This window comes from Phyllobates terribilis, unplaced genomic scaffold (assembly GCF_046119375.1).
Source record: "Phyllobates terribilis strain yellow unplaced genomic scaffold, ASM4611937v1 Scaffold_282__1_contigs__length_2493038, whole genome shotgun sequence".
Taxonomy (NCBI): domain Eukaryota; kingdom Metazoa; phylum Chordata; class Amphibia; order Anura; family Dendrobatidae; genus Phyllobates; species Phyllobates terribilis.
The window spans coordinates 1574378-1594525 of record NW_027363042.1 but is presented as its reverse complement, the minus strand read 5'-3'; positions in this window follow the sequence as shown (position 1 = coordinate 1594525).

Below are 20148 nucleotides of genomic sequence, written 5' to 3'. Positions count from 1 at the left end.
AGTCTCCTTGGAATGGGCGGGGCCTCCGGTTTATAGTGTTCCGCACATCATAGGAAGTAGCAGCAGTGCATGCTGGTCTATACAGTGTAAGATCCGTCCTGCTGCTGCTGCTCGGGGAAGGTGGAGAGGGACAGAGAGCAAAAGGACAGATCTGTGAGAGGAGAGAGAGATGAGAATCTGTGTGAGAGGGGAGATCATGGGGGCAGTCTGTAATAGTGGGGGGACTATGAGGAGCCTGCTATATGAGAGGGGACTATGGGGAACAAGGCTGTATGAGAGGGGACTATGGGGAAAGTGGGGGGCTATGAGGAACAGGCTGTATGAGAGGGGAGTATGGGGAAAGTGGGGGGCTATGAGGAGCAGGCTGTATGAGAGGGGAGTATGGGGAACAGGCTGTGTGAGAGGGAGCTATGGGGAAAGTGGGGGGCTATGAGGAGCCTGCTGTATGAGAGGGGAGTATGGGGAAAGTGGGGGGCTATGAGGAGCAGGCTGCATGAGAGGGGACTATGGGGAACAGGCTGTATGAGAGGGGAGTATGGGGAAAGTGGGGGGCTATGAGGAGCAGGCTGTATGAGAGGGAGCTATGGGGAAAGTGGGGGGCTATGAGGAACAGGCTGTATGAGAGGGGACTATGGGGAACAGGCTGTATGAGAGGGAGCTATGGGGAAAGTGGGGGGCTATGAGGAGCTGGCTGTATGAGAGGGGAGTATGGGGAACAGGCTGTATGAGAGGGGACTATGGGGAGCAGGCTGTATGAGAGAGAGCTATGGGGAAAGTGGGGGGCTATGAGGAACAGGCTGTATGAGAGGGGACTATGGGGAACAGGCTGTATGAGAGGGAGCTATGGGGAAAGTGAAGGGACTATGAGGAGCATGCTGTATGAGAGGGGACTATGGGGAACAGGCTGTATGAGAGGGGACTGTGGGGAACAGGCTGTATGAGAAGGAGCTATGGGGAAAGTGGGGGGCTATGAGGAGCTGGCTGTATGAGAGGGGAGTATGGGGAAAGTGGGGGGACTATGGGGAGCAGGCTGTATGAGAGGGGAGTATGGGGAACAGGCTGTATAAGAGGGAGCCATCGGGAAAGTGGGGGGCTATGAGGAGCTGGCTGTATGATAGAGGAGTATGGGGAAAGTGGGGGGACTATGGGGAACAGGCTGTATGAGAGGTGACTGTGGGGGGACTATGGGGAACAGGCTGTATGAGGGAGCTATGGGGAAAGTGGGGGTCTATGAGGAGCTGGCTGTATGAGAGGGAGCTATAGGGAAAGTGGGGGGCGATGAGGAGCTGGCTATATGAGAGGGAGCTATGGGGAAAGTGGGGGCCTATGAGGAGCTGGCTGTATGAGAGGGGACTATGGGGAGCAGGTTGTATGAGAGGGAGCTATGGGGAAAGTGGGGGGCTATGAGGAGCTGGCTGTATGAGAGGGAGCTATGGGGAAAGTGGAGGGACTATGGGGAACAGGCTGTATGAGAGGGAGCTATGGGGAAAGTGGGGGGCTATGAGGAGCTGGCTGTATGAGAGGGAGCTATGGGGAAAGTGGGGGGCTATGAGGAGCTGGCTATATGAGAGGGAGCTATGGGGAAAGTGGGGGCCTATGAGGAGCTGGCTGTATGAGAGGGGAGCTATGGGGAAAGTGGGGGACTATGAGGAGCAGGCTGTATGAGAGGGAGCTATGGGGAAAGTGGAGGGACTATGGGGAATAGGCTGTATGAGAGGGAGCTATGGGGAAAGTGGGGGCCTATGAGGAGCAGGCTGTATGAGAGGGGACTATGGGGAGCAGGCTGTATGAGAGGGGACTATGGAGAAAGTGGGGGACTGTGGAGCAGGCTGTACGAGGTGGGACTATGGGGAAAGAGGGGTGACTTTTGGGAGCAGGCTGTATGAGAGGGAGCTATGGGGAAAGTGGGGGGCTATGAGGAGCTGGCTGTATGAGAGGGGACTGGGGGGACTACGAGGAGCAGGCTGTATGAGAGGGGACTATGGGGAGCAGGCTGTATGAGAGGGGACTATATAGAAAGTGTGTGACTATGGAGCAGGCTGTATGAGAGGGGACTATGGGGAAAGTGGGGGGACTATTGGAAGCTGGCTGTATGAGAGGGAGCTATGGGGAAAGTGGGGGGCTAAGATATGCTGGCTGTATGAGACGGGACTGTGGGGGGACTACGAGGAGCAGGCTGTATGAGAGGGGACTATGGGGAGCAGGCTGTATGAGAGGGGACTATGGAGAAAGTGGGGGGACTACGAGAAGCAGGCTGTATGAGAGGAGGCTGTGGAGAAAGTGGGGGGACTATGAGGAGCAGGCTGTATGAGAGGAAAGTGGGGGGACGAGCATCAGGTTGTATGAGAGGGGACTATGGGGAAAGTGTGGGGACTATGAGGAGCAGGCTAAATGAGAGGAGACTATGGAGAAAGTGGAGACTATGAGGAGCAGACTGTATGAGAGGAAACTGGGGAAAGTGGGGGAACGATGATCATCAGGCTGTATGAGAGGGGACTATGGGGAAAGTGGGGGGACTATGGGGAGCAGGCTGTATGAGAGGGGACTATGGAGAAAGTGGGGAACTCTGTGGAGCAGACTATGAGAGGGCACTATGGGGAAAGTGGGAGGCCTATTAGGAACAGGCTGTATGAGAGGGAGCTATGGGGAAAGTGGGGGGATATGAGGAGCTGGCTGTATGAGAGGGGACTATGGGGAAAGTGGGGGGGGCTATGAGGAGCTGGCTGTATGAGAGGGAGCTATGGGGAAAGTGGAGGGACTATGGGGAACAGGCTGTATGAGAGGGAGCTATGGGGAAAGTGGGGGCCTATGAGGAGCAGGCTGTATGAGAGGGGACTATGGGGAGCAGGCTGTATGAGAGGGGACTATGGAGAAAGTGGGGGACTGTGGAGCAGGCTGTACGACGAGATGGGACTATGGGGATAGAGGGGTGACTTGGGAGCAGGCTGTATGAGAGGGAGCTATGGGGAAAGTGGGGGGCTATGAGGAGCTGGCTGTATGAGAGGGGACTGTGGGGAGCAGGCTGTATGAGAGGGGACTATATAGAGAGTGGGTGACTATGGAGCAGGCTGTATGAGAGGGGACTGTGGGGGGACTATTGGGAGCTGGCTGTATGAGAGGGAGCTATGGGGAAAGTGGGGGGCTAAGAGGAGCTGGCTGTATGAGAGGGGACTGTGGGGGGACTACAAGGAGCAGGCTGTATGAGAGGGGACTATGGGGAGCAGGCTGTATGAGAGGGGACTATGGAGAAAGTGGGGGGACTACGAGAAGCAGGCTGTATGAGAGGAGACTATGGAGAAAGTGGGGGGACTATGAGGAGCAGGCTGTATGAGAGGAAAGTGGGGGGACGATGAGCATCAGGCTGTATGAGAGGGGACTATGGGGAAAGTGGGGGGACTATGAGGAGCAGGCTAAATGAGAGGAGACTATGGAGAAAGTGTGGAGACTATGAGGAGCAGACTGTATGAGAGGAAAGTGGGGGAACGATGGGGAAAGTGGGGGGACTATGGGGAGCAGGCTGTATGAGGGGACTATGGAGAAAGTGGGGAACTCTGTGGAGCTGACTGTATGAGAGGGCACTATGGGGAAAGTGGGAGGGCTATTAGGAACAGGCTGTATGAGAGGGAGCTATGGGGAAAGTGGGGGGATATGAGGAGCTGGCTGTATGAGAGGGGACTATGGGGAAAGTAGGGAGATTATGAAGGAAAGGCTATATGAGAAGGGACTATGGGGAAAGTGGGGGGACTATGGGGAATAGGCTGTATGACAGGGGACTATGGGGAAAGTGGGGGGACTATGAGGAGCAGACTGTATGAGAGGGGACTATGGGGAAAGTGGGGAGATTTTGAAAAAAAGGCTGTATGAGAAGGGACTATGGGGAAAGTGGGGGGACTATGGAGAGTAGGCTCTATGAGAGGGACTATTGGGAAAGTGGGGGACTATGAGGAGCAGGATGCATTAGAGGGGACTATGGGGAAAGTGGGGGTACAATAGGGAACAGGCTGTATGAGAAGGGACTATGTGGAAATTGGGGGGACTTTGAAGAGCAGGCTGTATGAGAGCGGACTATCGGGAAAGTGGGAGGACTATAAGGAGCAGACTGTATGAGAGGGGACTCTGGGGAAAGTAGGGGGAGTGAGGAGCAGGCTGTATGAGAGGAAATTGAGGCAAGTAGGGGGGACTATGAGGAGCAGGTTGTATGAGGTGACTATGGGGAAAGTGGGGGGACTACAAGGAGCAGGCTGTATGAGAGAGGACTACGAGGAAAGTGGTAGGACTATGTAGAGCAGGCTGTATGAGAGGAGACTATGGGGAAAGTGGGGGGACTAAAAGGAGCAGGTTGTATGAGGGGACTATGGGGAAAGTGGGGGGACTATGAGGAGCAGGCTGTATGAGAGGGGACTATGGGGAAAGTGGGGGGACTATGAGGAGCAGGCTAAATGAGAGGAGACTATGGAGAAAGTGGAGACTATGAGGAGCAGACTGTATGAGAGGAAAGTGGGGGAACGATGAGCATCAGGCTGTATGAGAGGGGACTATGGGGAAAGTGGGGGGACTACGAGAAGCAGGCTGTATGAGAGGAGGCTATGGAGAAAGTGGGGGGACTATGAGGAGCAGGCTGTATGAGAGGAAAGTGGGGGGACGATGAGCATCAGGTTGTATGAGAGGGGACTATGGGGAAAGTGGGGGGACTATGAGGAGCAGGCTAAATGAGAGGAGACTATGGAGAAAGTGGAGACTATGAGGAGCAGACTGTATGAGAGGAAACTGGGGAAAGTGGGGGAACGATGAGCATCAGGCTGTATGAGAGGGGACTATGGGGAAAGTGGGGGGACTATGGGGAGCAGGCTGTATGAGAGGGGACTATGGAGAAAGTGGGGAACTCTGTGGAGCAGACTATGAGAGGGCACTATGGGGAAAGTGGGAGGCCTATTAGGAACAGGCTGTATGAGAGGGAGCTATGGGGAAAGTGGGGGGATATGAGGAGCTGGCTGTATGAGAGGGGACTATGGGGAAAGTGGGGGGGCTATGAGGAGCTGGCTGTATGAGAGGGAGCTATGGGGAAAGTGGAGGGACTATGGGGAACAGGCTGTATGAGAGGGAGCTATGGGGAAAGTGGGGGCCTATGAGGAGCAGGCTGTATGAGAGGGGACTATGGGGAGCAGGCTGTATGAGAGGGGACTATGGAGAAAGTGGGGGACTGTGGAGCAGGCTGTACGACGAGATGGGACTATGGGGATAGAGGGGTGACTTGGGAGCAGGCTGTATGAGAGGGAGCTATGGGGCAAGTGGGGGGCTATGAGGAGCTGGCTGTATGAGAGGGGACTGTGGGGGGACTACGAGGAGCAGGCTGTATGAGAGGGGACTATGGGGAGCAGGCTGTATGAGAGGGGACTATATAGAGAGTGGGTGACTATGGAGCAGGCTGTATGAGAGGGGACTGTGGGGGGACTATTGGGAGCTGGCTGTATGAGAGGGAGCTATGGGGAAAGTGGGGGGCTAAGAGGAGCTGGCTGTATGAGAGGGGACTGTGGGGGGACTACAAGGAGCAGGCTGTATGAGAGGGGACTATGGGGAGCAGGCTGTATGAGAGGGGACTATGGAGAAAGTGGGGGGACTACGAGAAGCAGGCTGTATGAGAGGAGACTATGGAGAAAGTGGGGGGACTATGAGGAGCCGGCTGTATGAGAGGAAAGTGGGGGGACGATGAGCATCAGGCTGTATGAGAGGGGACTATGGGGAAAGTGGGGGGACTATGAGGAGCAGGCTAAATGAGAGGAGACTATGGAGAAAGTGTGGAGACTATGAGGAGCAGACTGTATGAGAGGAAAGTGGGGGAACGATGAGCATCAGGCTGTATGAGAGGGTACTATGGGGAAAGTGGGGGGACTATGGGGAGCAGGCTGTATGAGGGGACTATGGAGAAAGTGGGGAACTCTGTGGAGCTGACTGTATGAGAGGGCACTATGGGGAAAGTGGGAGGGCTATTAGGAACAGGCTGTATGAGAGGGAGCTATGGGGAAAGTGGGGGGATATGAGGAGCTGGCTGTATGAGAGGGGACTATGGGGAAAGTAGGGAGATTATGAAGGAAAGGCTATATGAGAAGGGACTATGGGGAAAGTGGGGGGACTATGGGGAATAGGCTGTATGACAGGGGACTATGGGGAAAGTGGGGGGACTATGAGGAGCAGACTGTATGAGAGGGGACTATGGGGAAAGTGGGGAGATTTTGAAAAAAAGGCTGTATGAGAAGGGACTATGGGGAAAGTGGGGGGACTATGGAGAGTAGGCTCTATGAGAGGGACTATTGGGAAAGTGGGGGACTATGAGGAGCAGGATGCATTAGAGGGGACTATGGGGAAAGTGGGGGTACAATAGGGAACAGGCTGTATGAGAAGGGACTATGTGGAAATTGGGGGGACTTTGAAGAGCAGGCTGTATGAGAGCGGACTATCGGGAAAGTGGGAGGACTATAAGGAGCAGACTGTATGAGAGGGGACTCTGGGGAAAGTAGGGGGAGTGAGGAGCAGGCTGTATGAGAGGAAATTGAGGCAAGTAGGGGGGACTATGAGGAGCAGGTTGTATGAGGTGACTATGGGGAAAGTGGGGGGACTACAAGGAGCAGGCTGTATGAGAGAGGACTACGAGGAAAGTGGTAGGACTATGTAGAGCAGGCTGTATGAGAGGAGACTATGGGGAAAGTGGGGGGACTAAAAGGAGCAGGTTGTATGAGGGGACTATGGGGAAAGTGGAGGGACTATGAGGAGCAGGCTGTATGAGAGGGGACTATGAGGAAAGTGGGAGGACTATGAGGAGCAGGCTGTATGAGAGGGGACTGTGGGGGGACTATGAAAAGCTGGCTGTATGAGGGAATTATGGAGAAAGTTGGGGACTATGAGGAACAGGCTGTATGAGGGGACTATGGGGAAAGTGGGGGGACTATGAGGAGCAGGCTGTATGAGGGAACTGTGGGGGGACTATGGGTAGCATGCTGTATGAGAGGGGACTATGGGGAAAGTGGGAGGACTATGAGGAGCAGGATGTATGATATGGGACTATGGGGAAAGTGGGGGGACTGAGGAGCAGGCTGTATAAGAGGGGACTAAGGGGAAGGTGAGGGGACTATGAGGAGCAGGATATATGAGAGGGAAGTGTGAGGCTCCATTGGGAGTTCTCTGAGAGGAGAGACTAAAGGAAAAATGGAGGGTATATGGGGAGTTTCCTGTGAGAAGAGGGACTATGGAGCATGTGGGGAACATTAGGGAGTGGTCTGTGAGTAAAAAGCTTTGGGTAAATTGAGGGACCATAGCTGGTGTTCTGTGAGAGACGGGATTATGGAGAAAGTGGGGGAACTATGAGGAGTGGTCTGATAGAGCGAACTATGTGGAAAGTGTAGGAACCATGTGGAGGGGTTTGTGAGAGACGGTACTATGGGGAAACCATAGGACATGGTCTATGAGACGAGACCTATAGAGAAGTGGAAGATGAGGGTCTGTAAGAGATCAAAGACTTGGGGGACACTCTGTAAAAGTAGGGGTACCACAGGGAGCCGTCAGTTAATTTGGCCAGTGTGGAATGAGGGAAACCATGGTGAGCGGTCTCTGATGGGGACCGTTGGAAACAGTTTGTGTTAAATGAGAGACAATCGGGATCACAAGATAAGAGGAGTGACTGAGAAGAGCGGTCAGGTGCCCATCATATAGATTAATGGCGGAGTGAACGGCATGTGCTGTGATGAATATAAAGTCTGCACTGTTGCATCATGATGTTGTTTATGGGGGTCTGTCTGATAAGTGACAGTGAGCCCTGGACCCAGAGGTACAAACCCACTGTTCGCCGCCCCTGCCCCCAAAGCTCTAAATTATCCTAGGTACAAGCCCCCTGCACACAGCTCCTGCCCCCCAGTTCTGCATTACCCAAAGTACAAGCCCCCTGCACACAGACCCTGCCCTTCATTTCTGCATTACCCAAGGTGCAAGACCCCTGCACACAGCTTCTGCCCCCATTTCTCCATTACCCAAGGTACAAGCAAGCCCCCTACACACAGTCCCTGCTTGCCAGTTCTGTATTACCGAAGGTACAAGCCCCCTGCACACAGCCACTGCCCCCAGTTCTGCATTACCCACAGGTACAAGCCCCCTGCACACAGCCCCTGCCCCCAGGTCTGCATTACCTAAGATACAAGTCCCCTGAACACATTCCCTGCCCCCCAGTTCTGCATTACCCAAGATACAAGACCTCTGCACACAGCTCCTGCCCCCCAGATCTGCATTACCTAAGATACAAGCCCCCTGCACACAGCCCCTGCCTCCCCCCAGTTCTGCATTACCCACAGGTACAAGCCCCCTGCACACAGCCCCTGCCCCCCAATTCTGCATTACCCACAGGTACAAGCTCCGTGCGAAAAGCCCCTTCCCCCCTTAGGACTGCATTACCTAAGATACAAGTCCCCTGCACACATTCCCTGCCCCCTAGTTCTGCATTACCCAAGGTACAGCACCCTTGCACACAGCTCCTGCACCCCAGGTCTGCATTACCCTAGGTACACACCCCTGCCTCCAGGTCTGCATTATCCACTGGTATAAGCCCCCTTCACACAGCTCCTGCCCCTCAGTTCTGCATTACCCAAGGTACAAGCCCCTGCACACAGCCTCTCTTTGTCAAGGCACGGAAAACCCACCAGGAGGCAGTAAACCTCATATGCTATCCAGGGGTGTACATAGAAATCATGGGGCCCCATTACAGAAGTTCTAATTGGGCTCCCCCCCTCCCCAAAAAAAATAATTGTTGGGGTCACAGGGGAGCATATCTCATAACTTTCCAGCCTTTACATAGTAATTTCCTCATGCTGAAGTCCTAGATTCCTTTTGCATTACCCCCATAAGTATGATGCCAACAAAACAAAAGTACCCCCCCCAAACACAGAATGATACCCCCATGGTGAATTCCTCTACATTAACCTCCACATGCACAGTATAATTACTCTATTGTACCCCACCTCAACTCCCAAGGCAATGTATGGTGACCCCAACACAGTATGATCCCCCAGCTGTGACCCCCATACAGCCCTTCATGCAGTATAATGGACCTACATACAGTATGATGGCCCCACACCTCTCCACACTGTATAATGGCCCGCACTAGCCCTCCACACAGCATGATGGTACCCACACAGGGCTGCCACTAGGAATTACAGGTCCCCATACTGGCTAAATTTTTGGGCCCCCTTGAGACTCTGCCCAGGCTCCACCCCAGCTCCGCCTCAACCCCTCGAATGTTCCACAGTTCCACCGCCCACTCTTGGAAAAACTCTACTTTCTGCACCACGTCTTCACCAATCACACATTAACAGTACCCATTGAACACCGGCTCACATATACAGTACAGACCAAAAGTTTGGACACACCTCATTTAAAGATTTTTCTGTATTTTCATAACTATGAAAATTGTACATTCACACTGAAGGCATCAAAACTATGAATTAACACATCTGGAATTATATACTTAACAAAAAAGTGTGAAGCAACTGAAAATATGTCTTATATTCTAGGTTCTTCCAAGTAGCCACCTTTTGCTTTGATGACTGCTTTGCACACTCTTGGCATTCTCTTGATGAGCTTCAAGAGGTAGTCACCGGAAATGGTCTTCCAACAATCTTGAAGGAGTTCCCAGAGATGCTTAGCACTTGTTGGCCCTTTTGCCTTCACTTTGCGGTCCAGCTCACCCCAAACCATCTCGATTGGGTTCAGGTCTGGTGACTGTGGAGGGCAGGTCATCTGGCATAGCACCCCATCACTCTCCTCCTTGGTCAAATAGCCCTTACACAGCCTGGAGGTGTGTTTGGGGTCATTGTCCTGTTGAAAAATAAATGATGGTCCAACTAAAAGCAAACCGGATGGAATAGCATGCCGCTGCAAGAAGCTGTGGTAGCCATGCTGGTTCAGTATGCCTTCAATTTTGAATAAATCCCCAACAGTGTCACCAGCAAAGCACCCCCACACCATCACACCTCCTCCTCCATGCTTCACGGTGGGAACCAGACATGTAGAGTCCATCCGTTCACCTTTTCTGCGTCGCACAAAGACACGGTGGTTGGAACCAAAGATCTCAAATTTGGACTCATCAGACCAAAGCACAGATTTCCACTGGTCTAATGTCTATTCCTTGTGTTCTTTAGCCCAAACAAGTCTCTTCTGCTTGTTGCCTGTCCTTAGCAGTGTTTTCCTAGCAGCTATTTTACCATGAAGGCCTGCTGCACAAAGTCTCCTCTTAACAGTTGTTGTAGAGATGTGTCTGCTGCTAGAACTCTGTGTGGCATTGACCTGGTCTCTAATCTGAGCTGCTGTTAACCTGCGATTTCTGAGGCTGGTGACTCGGATAAACTTATCCTCAGAAGCAGAGGTGACTCTTGGTCTTCTTTTCCTGGGGTGGTCTTCATGTGAGCCAGTTTCTTTGTAGCGCTTGATGGTTTTTGCAACTGCACTTAGGGACATTTTCAAAGTTTTCCCAATTTTTCGCACTGACTGACCTTCATTTCTTAAAGTAACGATGGCCACTCGTTTTTCTTTACTTAGCTGCTTTTTTCTTGCCATAATACAAATTCTAACAGTCTATTCAGTAGGACTATCAGCTGTGTATCCACCTGACTTCTGCACAACACAACTGATGGTCCCAACCCCATTTATAAGGCAAGAAATCCCACTTACTAAACCTGACAGGGCACACCTGTGAAGTGAAAACCATTTCCGGTGACTACCTCTTGAAGCTCATCAAGAGGATGCTAAGAGTGTGCAAAGCAGTCATCAAAGCAAAAGATGGCTACTTTGAAGAACCTAGAATATAAGACATATTTTCAGTTGTTTCACACTTTTTTGTTAAGTATATATTTCCACATGTGTTAATTCACAGTTTTGATGCCTTCAGTGTGAATGTACAATTTTCATAGTCATGAAAATACAGAAAAATCTTTAAATGAGAAGGTGTGTCCAAACTTTTGGTCTGTACTGTATATATATATAAACACTGCTCAAAAAAATAAAGGGAACACTCAAATAACACATCCTAGATCTGAATGAATGAAATATTCTCATTGAATACTTTGTTCTGTAGAAAGTTGAATGTGCTGACAACAAAAACACAAAAAAATCATCAATGGAAATCAAATTTATTAACCAATGGAGGCCTGGATTTGGAGTCACCCCCAAAATTAAAGTGGAAAAACACACTACAGGCTGATCCAACTTAGATGTAATGTCCTTAAAACAAGTCAAAATGAAGCTCAGTATTGTGTGTGGCCTCCACGTGCCTGTATGACCTCCCTACAACGCCTGGGCATGCTCCTGATGAGGTTGCGGATGATCTCCTGTGAGATCTCCGCCCAGACCTGGACTAAAGCATCTGCCAACTCCTGGACAGTCTGTGGTGCAACGTGACGTTGGTGGATGGTGCGAGACATGATGCCCCAGATGTGCTCAATCGGATTCAGGTCTGGAGAATGGGCGGGCCAGTCCACAGCTTCAATGCCTTTATCTTGCAGGAACTGCTGACACACTCCAGCCACATGAGGTCTGGCATTGTCCTGCATTAGGAGGAACCCAGGGCCAACCGCACCAGCATATGGTCTCACAAGGGGTCTGAGGATCTCATCTCGGTACCTAATGGCAGTCAGGCTACCTCTGGCGAGCACATGGAGGGCTGTGCGGCCCTCCAAAGAAATGCCACCCCACACCATTACTGACCCAGTGCCAAACCGATCTTGCTGAAGGATGTTGCAGGCTGCAGATCGCTCTCCACGTCGTCTCCAGACTCTGTCACGTCTGTCACATGTGCTCAGTGTGAACCTGCTTTCATCTGTGAAGAGCACAGGGCGCCAGTGGCGACTTTGCCAATCCTGGTTTTCTGTAGCAAATGCCAAGCGTCCTGCACGGTCTTTGGCTGTGAGCATAACCCCTATCTGTGGACGTCGGGCCCTCATACCACCCTCATGGAGTCGGTTTCTAACCGTTTGTGCAGACACATGCACATTTGTGGCCTGCTGGAGGTCATTTTGCAGGGCTCTGGCAGTGCTTCTCCTGTTCCTCCTTGCACAAAAGCGGAGATAGCGGTCTTGCTGCTGGGTTGTTGCCCTCCTACGGCCCCCTCCACGTCTCCTGGTGTACTGGCCTGTCTCCTGGTAGCGCCTCCTGCCTCTGGACACTACGCTGACAGACAAATCAAACCTTCTTGCCACAGCTCGCATTGATGTGCCATCCTGGATGAGCTGCACTACCTGAGCAACTTCTGTGGGTTGTAGAGTCCGTCTCATGCTACCATGAGTGTGAAAGCACAACCAACATTCAAAAGTGACCAAAACATCTGCCAGAAAGCATTGCTACTGAGATGTGGTCTGTGGTCCCCACCTGCAGAGCCACTCCTTTTATTGAGTGTGTCTTGATAATTGCCAATAATTTCCATCTATTGTCTATTCCATTTGCACAACAGCATGTGAAATTGATTGTCAATCCGTGTTGGTTCCTAAGTGGACAGTTTGATTTCACAGAAGTTTGATTTACTTGGAGTTATATTCTGTTGTTTAAGTGTTCCCTTTATCTTTTTGAGCAGTGTGTATGTATATATATACTCATGTATATATATATATATATATATATATATATATATATATAACCATATAATATAGGATGAGAGATCCTGTAGCCAGGAGCCAATTCAGTCAGTGCATATAACTTTATATATCTGTGGACAGTATAACACATCCAGTGTACATATTGTTATATACCATCTGGTGTCTGTAGCCATGGTATATTATATATTGGTGATCCCGGACCCTGAGGAGGGGAACACATGGCATTACCAGGAATGCTATGTGTTCTGCTTAGTTAAGGGTTAAATGGCGGGAGAATGGCTTTCCCGCCGCTTTCAGATGGTCATGTAGCTAGGAGAAGTTAGGGAATTGATTGGATCTAAGGCCCGGCCATTCAGGGCACCGTAACAGGGGAGATATGTTTTCTGCCCTGGAGATGGACCGTGATTGGAGCGGGTATCAGCTGGGGGATATAAGGGAGCAGTGCCGGAGGTTCATGTCTGTCCTCCGGCACTGTCGTACCTGAAGTGCTGCCCTGCCCTCCCTCCCTGAATTTTTGGCACGGCCTAGCGTTAGTCGTCCAGGTATCTGGATGGACAGGTAGTTGATTAACGGGCTTAAGCCTCATGGCCGAGCTGCGGTGTTGGAAAAATGGTTTGAACCTTTTAAGAAATTATGTTAATATGGTTATATTTATATGATATGATTTAATATTTTAATAAAGGCTGTGGCCAATCTTTTATCCACCAAGTCAATGTGTCAAGCAGTATTTGTTATGCGCTGTTTGGGTAGAGAGTTAGATTAATGTGTAATGCCTTTGCGATGTATCTGTAAAAATCGAAAGCTATGCTATGGCTCTGTATGGCATCTGATTTTTTTTACGCACCCAGACTTGAATGTGCGAGTCTCATCTGATTTATAGAAGAAACCAGAGCACGCTGCACTATTTTTCTCACACAAATTCAGTCAGCGAGAAAAAAAAAGTCTCATCTGCACTGTGTCACTGAATAACAATGGTCCGAGTGTGGTCCGTTATTTCAACAGACAGCACCCGGACCAAAAATACAATCCTGTGAATGAGCCCCAATCCTGGCTAGAAATCAGACATGAATTGCAGCAGCTGCTTACTGATGGTCTCCTGGCCAATCTCCTGCCAGCTTCCAGGATTTAAACCACAGAGAGGAAGCAGTCAGCAGATTGTGTGCTGTGATGAGGGCCTTTATGAGAGGGTGTAAAGATGGCAGCTGTGATGACCAGGGTAAGTGGAAGGGCTCTGGCGGGTGCAAGGGTTAAGTTACTTGCATGTTGTCTGGTTATAGGTAAATTCCACTTTTACATTGTGCTGCTGTTTTATGAGATTTGCATTGCTGGGTTCTTCATGGTTTATGTGGAGGCATGTCATTGTATGATTTTCCAATTTTCTTTTTTTTGTCTTATTGCTGAAACTAGAACTTGGCTTCTTCACTCTTTTTAGGCCATTTTAAAAAAAAAAACAACCTTGTTGCTTACTGAAATTCCTGCTGTGACTTTGCTGCTTGCCTACATCACTGAGTACTGGGCTAGCTGAGGCCTAACCCTGACAGCACATGTAACTCCTTTAGTGATATGGGTTAGGATTAGTGATGAGCGAGCACAAAAATGCTCGGGTCGAGCAAATTGGAATACTCAGGTGCTCGACCCGAGCAACGAGCCCAATGTAAGTCTATGGGAAACTCGAGCATTTTTCAGGCGGCTCCCCCCGGCGGTCTGCAGAGGGCCTAAAAATTGCCCAAATCGATGGGAACAGTGCTCAAATGACATGGGAAAAGCATGGGGAAGACCCCTGGAAGCATTTCTGACTCCCAGGTCACTGCTGTCAACAACGTTGTCAGCGTATTACACCACTTTTATGGACTCACAATAAAACATACAAAAACAACACCAAAATGGATTTTCCTGGGAAATATATTAAGAAACATCCTTTTCAAGGTAATGACTTGTATATAAGGCAAAATAAATAACCAAAACCAAAAATACTCCTCCACACCTTGGGCTATGTTCACACGTAGCGTTTTTGCACTTTTGCATTGCTTTCAACAAAGACAAATGCATTCACTGGGAAATGTAATTTTAACATTTTACAAGCTTATCTGGCCATGTGGTGTGTGACACATCATCAGACACATGCATACAATGCTGAAAAGACATGGGAACAGCATGGGGAAGACCTCTGTAAGCATTTCTGACTCCCAGGTCACTGCCTAATAGTGTGCCCATCATAAGTGATCCTTGGCGCATGCGAAGATGCCTCCCGCCATGCACCTGTCGTTGCAGACTTGTAACAATCACTGTCCACGTCTTTGTCCCAGTGCAGCGTTCAGTTGTCCCTACCCCATTCCTTGGAATGCAAGCGCAAGTATGCAGCCAGCCACCCACCCACCCACAGGCTGCAATACTACACTGCCAAATTTTTGACAGCTGCTTGCACTTGAAAATGTGGCCTTTTAGGCTCGTGGAGGCGGAAGCTTTTGATAACCTCATGCAGGAGGCGGCCGGGTGTCCATACTCCTGTCCCCAGCCGCCACTGTTTCTCCCGGTGTCGTCTCCTCCTTCCACAAGCACGGTTCCCACAACATTACCTGTGCCCTCCCCAGTGCACTTACTGGGAAGGACCGCCTAACCACAAACACGTGGACAGGTGAATGTGGCCAGGGAAGGTACGAAGCCAGTCCACAGCTTTTTTATGCTGAGAGTTGTATTTAGATAGGTGAAAGGACTGGCATAGAGGGAAACCATATCTACTCTGAGTGTCATTTCTCCGTCACCAGGTTCCGCCCATTGTCACACACGACCATGCCTGGCTGTATGTTCAGCGGTGAGAGCCACAGATCAGGCTGCTCTGTTACAGCTTTCAGCAACTCTGCAGTGCTGAAGCATGTTATCTTCAGCACAGCCTGTTGCCGCTTGGCCAAAACAGTGCTGCAGTGCTGTCAGCTTGTGACTGGTGTGGTCATTTTGGAGATGGAGGAGGAGGGGCATGAGCTGAACAATGTGATTATATTGAGGTTAAATTGGTGACGCTGTTTTTTTATACTAAAGAAAGATCCTATTGTTTTGTTTTTTTACGTTATTTTTTAAGACAAATGCATTCACCGGGAAATGTCATTTTAACATTTTACAACCTTATCTGGCAATGTGGTGTGTGACACATCATCAGACACATCCTTTTTTATTTATGATGGAGGGACTCTGAAAGTCATGAAGCCTATTTTTATAGGGACATCAGATGGCCCTTACTATTCTTAAAAGGCCAGCAGTCGGCCCTAGCTATTGTTAGAGAGCTATCAGCCAGATATGCTTTGTTGTTCCCATTATTAACAAGTGGGTCTCCTATACTGTTATTGCGTATCCAGTGACTGCAAGGGCTGCCAAAAATTTGGACGCAACCCAATACCCCTTTGAAGAGACATAGAGGAGGGTCTCAGTAAAAAAAATGTTCCCATTAGAAAGGAGCGGGTCTCCTATAGTGGTAATGCCCATGCTGTGACTGCAAGGGCTGCCAAAATTTGGGAAAAACCCAACTAAGAATTTAAAGACACACAGAGCAGGGCCACAGTAACAAGGTACGACATGTTCCCATTAGAAAGGAGAGGGTCTGCTATACAGTTATAGGGTATACAGTGAGTCCAACGGCTAACCAATTTTAGGAAAAACCCCACTAAGAATTTAAAGACACACAGAGCAGGGCCACAGTAACAAGGTACGACATGTTCCCATTAGAAAGGAGAGGGTCTGCTATACAGTTATAGGGTATACAGTGAGTCCAACGGCTGACCAATTTTAGGAAAAACCCCACTAAGAATTTAAAGACACACAGAGCAGGGCCACAGTAACGACAAATTCCCATTAGAAAAGAGAGAGTCTCCCATAGTGTTGGCCTATGCAGTGAATGCAAGGGCTGCCAAAAATTTGGAGGCACTTCAATGCCCCTTGGAAGAGATGTGGAGGAGGGCCTCATAAAAAAAAAAAAAATGTTCCCATTAGAAAGGAGCGGGCCTCCTATACTTGTAATGCGCATGCACTAAGAGTATGGGCTGACAAACATTTACCCCTGGGGGGTATACATGAACATACTGTATAAAAAAAATTTTTTAACGGGCATCATAAACACCCTTTAAAAAAATTATGTGGGTGTTGCATCACGGACCACGGTCATCATGGTGATATGGTGGTGGAGGATGAGGAGAAGGAGGAGGACAAGAGCAAATAGCCAAAATCAGGAAGCGTATACCCATGTGTGGGTGTGAAAAGGTGCATGGGAATACACCTCCCAAGAAAAGAAACTGGATTTGAGTTTCTCACGCTGCTATCATTCGGTGTTGTTGAGAAGCCTGGCCCAATCCAGCCCTTGTTCATTTTTATAAGAGTCAGCCTGTCAGCATTTTCAGTTGACAGGCAGATAATTGATTTTTGGGCCTTCTGTGTAACTGCCAGGTACCACTGACCTAGATGCTGTACCGAAATCTCGCACATCAATCTCCTCATCTCTAGTGTCTAGCAGTGGCTGTCCCTATTGACTACAAGTAAACCCTCAGTCATACTGATCATTCTATTATAATGGGAAGTCGGAAAAGATTAGTGTTGGCAGGTGTAACATACCTGGCGGCGTCCTTGCATAGTGGTCCATCTCCCACTGTGCAAGAGCGCGCACTTGATTTCCAGTCCAGACTATCACTTTGGCTTCTTTCCATATGGTCTGCTTTGCTCTGCTCTGTCTGCTTAGGGCGACGGCCGCTGAACTTCCTGCTTCTTGTAGCTGCTGCAGACACACCCCTAATGCATCCTCAGCCTATTGCTGTCTGTCACCTGGTATTTAACCCAGCTCCTCCCTGGAATCCTTGCCTGAGCATCTTGTTCTGTCAGTTGGCTTCTAGTCACTGATGTGCCAGGTCCTGTCTATGTTTCCTGCCTTGCGGTATCAGTTCCCGTGTCTGAACTGTGTCCTGTCTGTGCACTCTAGCCAGCTGTCTTTCTGCCTTTCCTGGAGGCTGTATTTCCAGGCCCGTGTGAACACGCTCTTAGCCTGTTCGTCCCGCCCTCTAGGGGCCGCATACCCAGACTCGCTCCTGTATCTCGCTTCAGTAACAGTTCCTGTCTGAACTGTCTCCTAACCTGCTTCCTGTTTTTCTCTGTCCGTACCTTCCCTTTCTCCTGCATTGTCTGAACCAGCACTTGGCTTTACCTTGGCTCGTTCCTGTATTTGTTGCAGTAACAGTTCCTGTCTGAACTGTCTCCTAACCTGTCTCCTGTTTTTCTCTACGCCCATATCTTCCCTTTTTCTGCAGAGTCTGAACTCGTACCTAACTCCTGCTCGTTGTCACTGTACTTCCGTTTGTGAGTTTGTGGTCCACTCGCTACTTCACTGCAAGTACCCTGTGGGTATGTGGTTCTGCCTTTCCCTTCCTGTCTGTTCCGTGTGAACAGAGCCCTGTTCCCTCTGCCCTGCCTTGCTCGCCGCTCCGGCGGTTTCTGCCTGCTCTGCCTTGTTCACCGCTCCGGCGGTTCTTGCCTGCTCTGCCTTGCTCACCGCTCCGGCGGTTCTTGCCTGCTCTGACCCTTTGCTCACTGCTCCGGCAGTCTCGCTCTGCTCTGACCCTTTTCTCACTGCTCCGGCAGTCTTGCTCTGCTCTGACCCTTTGCTCGCTGCTCCGGCAGTCTCGCTCTGCTCTGACTATTTGCTCGCTGCTCCGGCAGTCTCGCTCTGCTCTGACCATTTGCTCATCGCTCCAGGCGGTCTCGTCTTGCTCTGCTCTTGCTCGCCGCTCCGGGCTGCCTCACTCTGCTGTGTTTGTCCACCGCATCTGCGGTTCTGTTCCTGAGTCCCAGTCTGTACTGGGTCCTATCCACTCTGTGCACCAACCTGTCGTACCTGCCAGTACCTCCCTGCCTGCATACCAGTCGTGCTTACCAACATCCACCTGCCTGCATACCGGCCGTACCTGCCAGTAACTCCCTGTTTGCATACCAGTTGTGCTTGCCAGCATCCACCCGTCTGCATACCTGCCGTGTCTGCCTGTACCCACCAGTCTGTGTGCCAGCCTAACCTGCCTGTTCCTGTATTCCCCGGTGTGGGTCAACAGCCGTGTCCAGGGTCTGACCTGGAGTAGCACCTGGTCCCTCTGCTCGGTCCCTCCTTGGTGCACTGGCGTCGTATGCCGTCGTGCGACCTTGGGTGGATACTTAGTTACGCCCCTCCAGGCATTCACTCTCCGGTACGGTCCAGTGGAATTACTACATATACACGCACACGCCAGTCAGTTCGGGCGCGTGCATTACAGCAGGACAAGTGTCTTGTCAATAGCCAACTCATGTCTATGGCCACCTTAGCATCCGGAAAGCCATTCTCCAACCTACCATAAAAATGGAGGATAGGTAAAGGCTGTTAGAGCCTCAGCTAAACCTCACTTATAAGAAGTCATGTAACAGTTATTTTAAAATAATAATGTAAATAAAACACAAGTCCGGATAAATGTCATTTTCCAAAACTTTATTTAGCATTGACTTTTTAATTTAAATCATTAAAGTATAAACTCTATTTTAAATGTAAAAAAAGCTGCAGGGGCAACAGTTTTTCTTCCGGAACTCCTTTGTGGTCAAGTTGTTCTGCTGTCAAAGGCCCTGCTTGTTCTTGGTCTTCCCCATCGTGCAAATTCTGAAGACCAGGATTGCTCCTCGGGGTCAGGCTTTTGTTGACCAGTCATGAGGTCAGAATGCCATGGAGATATATAGCCTTCAGTTTAGGAAAGCAAGAGAGGAATAAGATGAATGTGATGTACTGACAAGACAGAGCTAAAAAAACAATATGTATGAAATAATATGTGACGTTGCAAGTTGCACAAAAACTGGGCCATAATGACCAAAGTGCAGTAGCATTTAAGAGCTTACAAAATGCATGTTTTAAAGAGAAACTGTCATTTGCCATTAATATGATTTTTTTTTTCCAAAACAACTTCAGGGAAACAAAATCATTTAGACCAGGTAAAATATTTCCATATTTATGGCAAGTGACAGATCCTCTTTAAAGAAGAACTCCCGACAAACATATTATCTTGTAAACCCTTCTAGATACAGGGAAGGAAATAATTATTTGATCAATTGCTGTTTTTGTAAGTTTGCCCACTGACAAAGACATGAACAGTCTATAATTTTAAGGGTAGGTTAATTTTAACATTGAGAGATAGAATATCCCCCCAAAAAATCAAGAAAATCACATTGTATAAATTAGATACATTTATTTGCATTTTGCAGTGAGAAATAAGTATTTGATCCCCTACAAACCATTATGAGTTCTGGCTCCTACAGACTAGTTAGACGCTCCTAATCAACTCGTTACCTGCATTAAAGACAGCTGTCTTACATAGTCACATGTATAAAAGACTCCTGTCCACAGACTCAATTAATCCGTCAGAGTCTAACCTCTACAACATGGGCAAGACCAAAGAGCTTTCTAAGGATGTCAGGGACAAGATCATAGACCTGCACAAAGCTGGAATGGGCTAAAAAGACATAAGTAAGATGCTGGGTAAGA